General features: G+C 37.7%; 1 non-coding gene across 1 annotated transcript; it reads right to left on the bottom strand.

The window, feature by feature from the left end:
- Positions 1-2,569: 2,569 nt before the first annotated feature.
- Positions 2,570-2,677, bottom strand: LOC121251321. Its single transcript, XR_005937988.1, has one exon. It is a non-coding gene; the product is annotated as a small nucleolar RNA R71 (small nucleolar RNA).
- Positions 2,678-9,835: the final 7,158 nt, after the last annotated feature.

The raw sequence follows: 9,835 nt of genomic DNA, 5'->3' as shown, positions 1-9,835 counted from the left end.
AAAATGCAACTGGTGCTTAAGTGCACAGGAAGAAAATATTGACCATATATTAGCTAAAGGAGAGCTAGCTGAACATGTTTGGGTGAATTTTGTATCAGTGGTAGGGCTTCCTTCTGCGCACGGAAGGTCGTGGAGGGAGAGAGTTGAGCTCTTTCATAGAAGGGCTATGTTGGCCAGTAAGGTGGGTCAACTGGTAGGTATTTTGCCTACTATCATTTCATGGAGATTGTGGTGGAGAAGATGTCAAGAGAGAATGGATGACAGAAGAATTTCTCTTCATTCGATATGTGCTTCTATTAAATTTTGGTTGGTTTGGGTGGCTTTGAAAATTAAGGAATCCAAAAGAATAAGTGCTTGGGATGAAACCGTGTTGAGGAATTTGCAAATTTATTTTGCATCTCCTTCTAACATATTACAATTAGTAAAATGGAGGAGACCGCCAGCTGACTTTGTTAAATTAAATATAGATAGTTGTTCTATGGGGAACTCGGGCCATGCTGGCGCAAGTGGGGCTATCTGAAGCTCTAATGGTAAACTAATTTGTTGTTTTGCGAATTTCTTGGGTGAGATGACTAATAATGCTACAGAAGTGCTAAGTATCTTGCATGGCCTTCAAACTGTGACTCTGATGGGATTTAGAAAGGTGGAAATAGAGATGGATTCAAAAATGGTGGTGGAATGGCTGAAAAGGAAGCGTTGTGGTTTATGGTATTTGGAGAATTTTTGGGAAGAGATAATGCAGAGATTGGAGGCGATTCAGTTTTCTATTAATCATATTTTTAAAGAAGCTAATGACATTGCGGATGTTTTTGCAAAACTGGGTGCTAACGGCTTGAATAAGGTATGGATCGGTAATGAAGATACTCCGGTTTCAATTAGAGGATTAGTTAGACTTGACTTAGGAAGTGTTCCTTATATTCGTGTTTGTTCATAATGATTCTTGTAATTCTTTTATTGGTTGGTTTTGGTTTTGTTAGGGGAAATAAGTGTAAGGCTAGATTGATTTTTTGGTTTGGTCATTTCTAAGCTCCCAGCTTGGATGATTTGAGTATATGGCATTCCTTATCCATAAGTAAGGACCCTTTAACAAACTTGGGTGGGAATCACACCTGAATATGTGATCTCTCTCTCTTTTTTTTAAAAAAAATAAATAAATAAGGATAATGATAGGGTTTGATAGTAATTCGGATAAGAGAAAAAGTCAGTCTGAAATTTGCTAGAAGACAGTCTGGACATACTTTGGTATCTTGAATGTAACATTCAACTCATACATCCGATTAATGTGATTCTTGAAGTATTGGAAAACTATCTTAAAGGCTACAAATCTATCTATAATAAGGATTTCTAAATTCAAACTCCTGAAGCATGTACGTGGCTGCCAAACTGAGTCCTAAAATTTAGACAATTTTTTATGCAGGAATCATGAAGACATTAGGGTTTCTTTTCTACCCTATATAAGCATATCATTAGCAGGGAATTGAGAGATTTTTTAGAGGGGAGATGACTAAGTACTGAAGAATGAAGAGATGAAATTAATTTTCATAGTCACCATTTGCTTTATTTTGGGAATTGAGATTTTTCAAAGGGTTACAATTGGTTTATAAATCTATACCTTTTGATTGAGAATTTTGGGAATTGAGTTCCCAATTGAGTTATTCAATGAATTAAGAATAGTTAAAATTTCGGATTTGTGCAAGGAATTCTCGACGCTTTACTGTTTGTCAAATTTGAATACTTTTTCCGTTAGCAACTTTGTTTCACTTTAATTTGCATTTAAAATTAATCTTTGTTCTCCATTAATTATTTAATATTTTTCTCTAGTTTCTTTTTTCTTTCTGCTATTCTTTTAATTTGCCTCTCTGTGGAATCAACACCCAAAGCTGTGATACAACTATCGCGTTATTCTTTGGGTATAATCAAATTTTGGCGCTGTTGCTAGGGAGACAGTGGAAGAATCGATACAAATAATTTATTTCAGCAGTTTGTAAAGGTGGTAACTTCGTTCCCTCTTTTAGCTTATTGCATTATTCTTTTTTCTTTCTTTTCGTATTATTTTTAGTTTTAGTATTTTGTTACCTTGCATGCACAGATATAGAGACACCTTGGGTAGATTTGCTTGTAGACCTGTGCTAGAGTCTGAATCAAATTTTTTAAATCCCTTATTTGACAATCCATCTTGTTCCGAAGAAATAAGTAAACATGAAGATCAACCCACTAGAACTCTTCAGGATTACCTCCACCCAACACGCACAGCCACACCATCATGCATTATGTTTCTAGTCAACACTCGTTAACTTGATTTTAAAATAGGGACGATACAACTACTTCCCACCTTTCATGATTTAGAGAATGAAAATCCTTATTTGCACATTAAGGAGTTTGAAGAAGTAGTTGCAACTTTCCATAGTCATAATGTTAGAGATGACGTTGTGAAACTTAAGTTCTTTCCTTTCACTTTAAAGGATAGAGAAAAGAGTTGATTGTACTCACTAAGATCATGATCAATAGGATCTTGGAATGAGATGACACAAGTCTTCTTGAACAAATACTTTCCCTGACATAAGACCCATGCTTTGAACAAGCAAAACTCTACCTTTGCACAAAAGGATAGTGAGACTTTGTATCAAGCTTGGGAGAGATTTAACGAGTTGTTGAGTATGTGTCCTCACCATGGGTATGAGAACAAGCGCTTAGTTAGTTATTTCTATGTGGGACTTACACCGAGAGAGCTTCAACTCATAGAGACGATGTGTAATGGTGAATTTTTCCAGAAAAATCCAGATGAGGCTATAGAATATCTCAATGATCTTCCTAAAAAGCTCATGCTTGGACTAGACCTAGTGCTATTGAGAGTATAAATAGGTCACAACTTGCGGGAAATCCGAAAAGTGGTGGAATTTACCATCTTTGGGAAGAGGATAACCTAAAAGCTAAGGTGGAGATGCTTATTAGGGAGTTAGAAGTGTTAAGAACTAAAGATTTAACACATTTGCTGAGATGAGAGGAATGTATGAGGAACAATGTAATGCCTTAGGTATGTACAAGAAGCCTTTTACACCTTTCTTTGACTATAATCCGGGTTGGCGCAATCACCCCAATTTTAGCTGGAAGTCTAAAAACTAGCCGCTTGCACAACTCCCTAGATCATATCTTGCACCATATCATGCACTTCATCTTCTAGGAGTCCTTTAGAAGACACTTTGCATGCTTTTATTGAGGCACAAGGTAAGACTAACCAAAAGTTTGAATATTTGATTATACAGGTTGTTGAAGAAAATAAGAAGATAAAGAGCCAAATGTCAAAATTGATGAGCTCCTTGAGTTTGAATGAGTAGGGTAAGCTCCCTTTTCAAGTTCAATCCGCACCCCATGGTCAACACATGGCGCAAGAGAATTTGAAGGATGTGAATGCCATTGTGACACAAACTAATAAGTCATTAAACATCCCAACAACGAACAAATCAAAGGATGTCGAGCTGCCCAAGGAACCTGAGGTGACAAAAAGTCCAGTTAAGGTACCATTCCCTCAAGCTTTAAAATCAAGCAAGCAAACTTTTGGTCCTAACAATGAAATCCTAGAGAATCTAAGGCAGGTAAAAATCAATCTTCCTCTTTTGCATGTGATCAAACAAGTTCCTACTTATGCAAAAGTTCTCAAAGATTTGTGTATAGTTAAGAGGAAGCATCATGTGAAAAAGACAGCGTTCCTAATAGAGCAAGTTAGTGCTCTAATTGAGCAGCAGATTCCTCCCAAGTACAAGAATTATGGTTGTCCAACCATTGCATGCAGCATTGGAAATCAAGAGTTTGGGCAAACTTTGCTAGATTTAGGAGCTAGCGTGAATCTAATGCCACATTCTATTTATTTGCAATTGGGGTTGGGAGAAATCAAACCAACCATTGTGGTATTGCAATTGGCTGACCATTCAGTCAAAGTTTCGTGGGGTGTGGTAGAGGATGTTCTAATTCAAATTGAAAAATTTTGTTGTCCTGTTGATTTCCTAATCCTTGACACTAGCTCTGTTATTGATACTGCTACTAAAATTCTTTTGATTTTAGGTAGCCCTTTCCTTGCCACTGCTAATGCTCTTATTAATTGCAGGAATGAGCTCATGAAGCTGTCTTTCGAAAAGATTACTCTCGAGGTGAATATCTTCCATATGGCAAAACAACCAGAAGATGATGACGAGAGACACTAGACATACATGATTGACTCACTCATGGATATGGGAGTTTCTACATCTCATGATTTTGATCCCCTTAAGTATTTTCTTGTTAATTGTGAGTTTGATTCTATTAGTGATCCATCTGATGCAATTGATATTTGTGTTATTGTTTATAGAACTCAGGATTATGACACTCGGGCATGGCAACTGAAGTTTGAGGAGTTGCCTGAGAAAGGTAAAAACAAATTTCTTCAAGTGTGGAAGTACCCAAAGTTGAATTGAAGCCTCTACCGAAGGGTTTAAAGCATGTTTTCCTTGGTCTAGGCGATACTTTTCCTGTTATTATCTCATCTGAATTGTCTGAGTCTCAAGGTGAGAAATTAATTCAGACCCTAAGTGAGCATAAGTCAGCCTTAGGTTGGAACATTGTTGATATAAAAGATGATAGTCCCATGGTCTGTTCTCATAAAACTAATTTGGAGGAAGGAACTAGCCCTTGTAGAGATGCCCTAGTTTAGGCTTAATCCCACTATGAAAGAAGTGGGGAAGAATGAAGTGTTGAAATAATTAGATATAGGAATCACATATCCTATTGCTGATAGTAAATGGGTAAGTCCTACACAGGTTGTTCTTAAAAAGTTAAGTGTTACTATGGTTAAAAATGACCTGGGAGAGTTAGTCCCTACAAAACTTGTGACTGGGTGGCGGATGGGCATTGATTATATAAAATTGAATGCAGCCACCCGAAAATTTAGTGAAAGTGTTGACTCATTGTGAGGAGAAGGAATTAGTTTTGAATTGGAAAAAATACCACTTTATGGTACCTTCAGGTATTATCTTAGGGCATATTATTTCTTTGAAGGGGATAGAGGTTGATCAATCTAAAATTGAATTAATCTCTAAGTTACCTACACCTAGAACAGTAAAGGATGTGAGATCATTTCTTGGTCATGTGGGCTTTTATAAGAGGTTCAAATAGAATTTTTTCATCATATTTAGACCACTATGTGACCTCCTAGCCAAAAATGCCCCATTTGAGTGGACACAAGCTTGTCAAGAGGCCTTTAAAACACTAATTGGCAAGTTTACCTCAACACCCATAATGTAACCACCTGATTGGACTTTACCTTTTGAGATCATGTGTGATGCTAGTGACTTTGTTGTAGGTGTTGTTCTTGGACAGCGAAGGAGGGGAAGCCTTTTGTCATTTACTATGCTAGTAGAACTCTAAATAGTGCTCAGATGAATTACTCCACCACTGAAAAACAGTTGCTAACTGTAGTGTTTGCTTTGGATAAGTTTCATTCTTACTTCATTGGTTCTCCTATTATTATTTTTACAGATCATGCAGCCCTTAAGTACCTTCTTACAAAGAAGGATGTTAAGGCGTGACTAATACGGTAGATTTTACTTTTGCAGGAATTTGACATCACCATCAAAGACAAGAAAGGAGTGGAGAACATAGTGGCTGACCATCTCTCGAGGCTCACATTTGAGGACACCTCTGGCCACCTACCAATCAGGGATGATTTTCCCGATAAGCATTTACTTTCTATTACTTCTTCACTATGGTTTGCTCATATTGTGAATTATTTACTGCAAGTGAGATACCGATGGATTAGAGCGCACAGGACAAGAGGAAGCTCATGATTGAGGTATGTAATTTCTATTGGGATGACCCTCTTCATTTCAAATACTACCATGACTAAATTTTAAGGCGTTGCATCCCTAATGAGGAGATTGCTAGCGTCTTGAAATTTTGTCACCCTCAAGCTTGTGGGGGCCACTTTTCAATAAAAAAACCGTTGCAAAAATTATGTAGTGTGGATTTAGTAACACCCCATATTTTAGTGTATTTTCACTGAAGGATTATTTTTAATAATTCAAAAATTTATTCTCTTATTTTATAATTATCGGATATTTTAAATGGGTTATTTTATGATCTTTAAATTGTGAAAATTAAATTTTTATGTTTTCTTAATATTTATTTATTGTTGTACGTTTAAATTGTTCTTCTTTTAGATTAATTGATTGTGGGATTTAATTATTTTATTTTCATAGTATCATTACGTTTAAATTATTTTAATTGATTTGCTGTTTTAAAATCATTTTCGTTGGATCATTTTCTGTGACCCAAGATGCGAGGATTGGATCTCATTTCTTTCCCTTCATTTTTCTTTTTCCTCTTTTCTTTTTCTTTCCTCTTTCTTTTTTTCTTCTTTTTCTTCTTTTTCCTCAGCCTTCTCCCGCGCGCGACCAGCCTCCCCTCTTCTCCGTCCGTTTCTCCTCTTCTCCCAGCCCACCCCCGCCGCGCCGCCGTGGCGCTCACCGCCCAGCCCACTCGCTCCCCCACCGGCCGGCGACCACCTTCCTCCAGTCTCAGCCCCTATCGCGCCGCTGTTATCCTCCACAAGCCCCTCCAAGCCGCTGTCCATCTTGAGCTCCAGCGCCGCCGTCGCGCCACCACCGGCCACCATCTCTTCACCACTTCATCCTTGACCTCCTAGCAACTCAATGGACTCAACCCCAGCTACGATCCGTCACCGGTGAAGTACATCCAACCCCATTTCCGATTTGGGTATTTTTGCCCTAAAACCACCATTTACGCCGCCACCCACGGCAAATCACCACCACTATTGGCTTCACCGACCTCTCTAGGCCCTACCCTATCAATTTCGGGTGTTAGTTTGTCCCCATTCAAAAGTGGGTATTTGAGACCCACGGCCACAGTGTATTTTACACTGTTACGTTGCTGTGTCGCCACCTTTTGTAACTCCATGATCCTTCAAAAATTACTATATAGCACTGTAGTATTTTTCTAAAGAACTATTGTGATTTAAATATATTTTTGCACTAACTCATATTATTGTGAACTGGTTGGACATGCCGGACTGAGTCCGAAGAGTTCGGGGGTCGGATGGATTGTGGACGGAGTTGTGTGCTTGGATGGTATTGTGAAATGTTGGTTGTTGGTATGGTGTTGTTCATGTACATGGCATATTGCACGCATGATCATGTTTGTGAAGCAAACTGGGTTTTCGTGTACATGCATTCATGTTCATGTGTTTCATGAAAAAGGGTTTTCATGTGTTAAAGGATTTTGGGTGCGTTTGTATCACGACCCCAAGCCGAGATGGGGTATTATCTCGGTGGAGCTCCTCTTGTCACTCGGGAGCAGAATATACTGAGTGACATCCCTGGATTGTCGCTGAAGGGGATCGGACGAGATGGTCTCGTGCCGACTCCGTGGCCCCTCTGCTGGTGGGGGCTAGAGGATACTTGGCCATGAACGCGCTAGGCGCGGAACTGGGCATCACTCGTTGCGTAGTGGGTGTTTGGCCACGAACGCGCCGGGCGAGGAACTGAGCATCGCTATGAAGCCAGGACGTGCGGATGATCCCCAAGAGAGATCATGGTGCATTGGTTAATGGAATAATGAGTTGTTTTCTGGGAAAATAGCATGTGTTGATTAAAAGGATTTTATATGATTCATTTTCTGAGAAAATGAGATTTTATTGATTTGGGTCATTTTCTGGGAAAATGACAGAGCATTATTTTTGGGCCAAAATGGGATTTTGGCGTGTGTTGAAAATATCTATTTTCGGGAAAAATAGTATTTTTGGATCTAATGCATATTTCATCATATGCATGCACGTTGGTCGCATTAATGTATTTTTATCTCGTAGTTGTTTGGTCTATACTTACCTGCGGTACCATTTTGTGGTAACGCAGATTTCGATGCACATGAGGCTGAGGGTGAGCCTGAGGATTCGGCTCCGCCCGAGGATTAATCTGGGATCACTCGTTTTGGTTTGAGACTTGTAAAATATTTATTTTGGATGACTGTATAATTTTTAAACCTTTTTACTGATTGTTTAAATTGTATTAATCATTCTGGTACTTAGTTGACTTAATTATCCGCTACGTTGTTTATTGTGCACTGTTACATGTGCACACACTTGGCACTTTCGTTGGGATGTGTGACCCTGTTGTCACCATCCTGACATCTCGATTCTCGTGCCTCATTTCATGGGGGTCGGTGACGCCACAGGTGGTATCAGAGCAGTTTGGCTTTGGGTAAAACCACATGTCCCATAGGTGGAGTACCAGAAAGTTTTAAAGTTGTGATTTGAAATTATTTGGTTTGAAGTATGTTATTTTAATGGTTTTAATTTATTTATGTTTTATATTTTGTTGGTTTTATTTATTTTATTGTATACTACTTGTTTGTTTATTTTATATTATTTGTTTTATTTTATGACAGGTTATTTTATTTTATTTATTTATTTATTAATTATTTTATTGTGCACTACTTCATTTGTTTTATTCATTTTATCTTATGATATTTTATTGTTGGTTTTATTCATTTTGTTGTATATTATTTATTTATGAAATTTTATTTTATTTTGTTTTGTTCGGAGTTGAAAAGCGGATTAAGAGTTATGCTATGGCAGGAAGATGGTATGATTGTGAATGTTATTGTTAGACTTGAACACTTAGTGTAGTAGGCCGGAACTCTTGGCAACTAGTTTGTTTTAATATCGAAGCTTGAAGAGAATGACATGATCTGGGTGAACTCTTTGGAGTAGGAACTCAAGTTGCTGCTAAGGAGGGGAATAGTTTTAAATTGCTTAGGATAATTGAGGTTTTATATTTCTTGGAGTTATGTCATGAGGCTATAGCATAGGAGGTTGTAAGCTCAACGAATTCCAAGGTTAGATTTTTGAGAAGGTCACCTAAGGTTTGAGGCCTCATAGTTTTTTAGGAAATAAGTTTATTGGATTTAAGTTAGTAGGTTCAACAAGCAATTGAGGGATTACTTAGATTAGAAGTTTTCGATTTTGCCGACTTTGATAAGTAATTTGATAACATTCGGGGTTTTAGAATTTACAAGTTTTATAAGGTGAATGTTTTAGAATTAAGGTCATTGATCTTCAAGATTTCAGGAAATGATTCTTATCTAGTTTAAGGTTTTAGAATTGCAGAGTTCAAGGACTGAATTAAATAGGATTGATCTGAGTTAAGTTACTAATATGAGAATTTTTTAGGAGAGAACTTCTTTGGAGATGGAAGGTAATGATCTAGTTTGTGTATTTTTCGAGGATTGAAGATGTTGATCTAGTTCAGATAATGATTGTTTTTAGCTCAAGGTTATAGTGACAGGTTGAGGATTTAATCCATATCAATTTTAAGGAATAATAGATGGTGCGGACATAGGAAATGATTCTTGTTGATTTCGGGGATATAGGCCCAGATGATAGAAATGGTAGTGACAGATCACTTGCACGTTTGGAGGATTATTGGTTCTAACTAAGTGTGTATGAGATCGATGCGTAGTAGTGGTGAGTGTGTATGCATTTTGGAGAGTACAGGGGTCCTTGTCTCATTTTTGGCTTGAAAGAAGTGTCTTGGGTAGGTGTTGAAGATGAATAAATACAATAGTATTAAATTCAAGAGATTTTGGTTTGGAGTTTTTGGTGAGTCAGTCAGAGTGTGTAGTCGAAACGGATTACTCAATGGAATGATGGTTGACAATAATTATTGTGATTATCTATAGAAATTAATTGTGACTTGACGTTACCTAGGAATTTAAATTCCGTTGTGTTGGGATGAAGTTGGTGAAAGTAAATTGATTGGGCCTGAGATAATTCAAGAAATGAAGGACCAAG

The sequence above is a fragment of the Juglans microcarpa x Juglans regia genome, chromosome 2D (genome assembly GCF_004785595.1).
Source record: "Juglans microcarpa x Juglans regia isolate MS1-56 chromosome 2D, Jm3101_v1.0, whole genome shotgun sequence".
In the NCBI taxonomy this organism is placed as follows: domain Eukaryota; kingdom Viridiplantae; phylum Streptophyta; class Magnoliopsida; order Fagales; family Juglandaceae; genus Juglans; species Juglans microcarpa x Juglans regia.
Note: the sequence above shows the minus strand (reverse complement) of the source record. Positions and strands in the feature narration are given on the sequence as shown.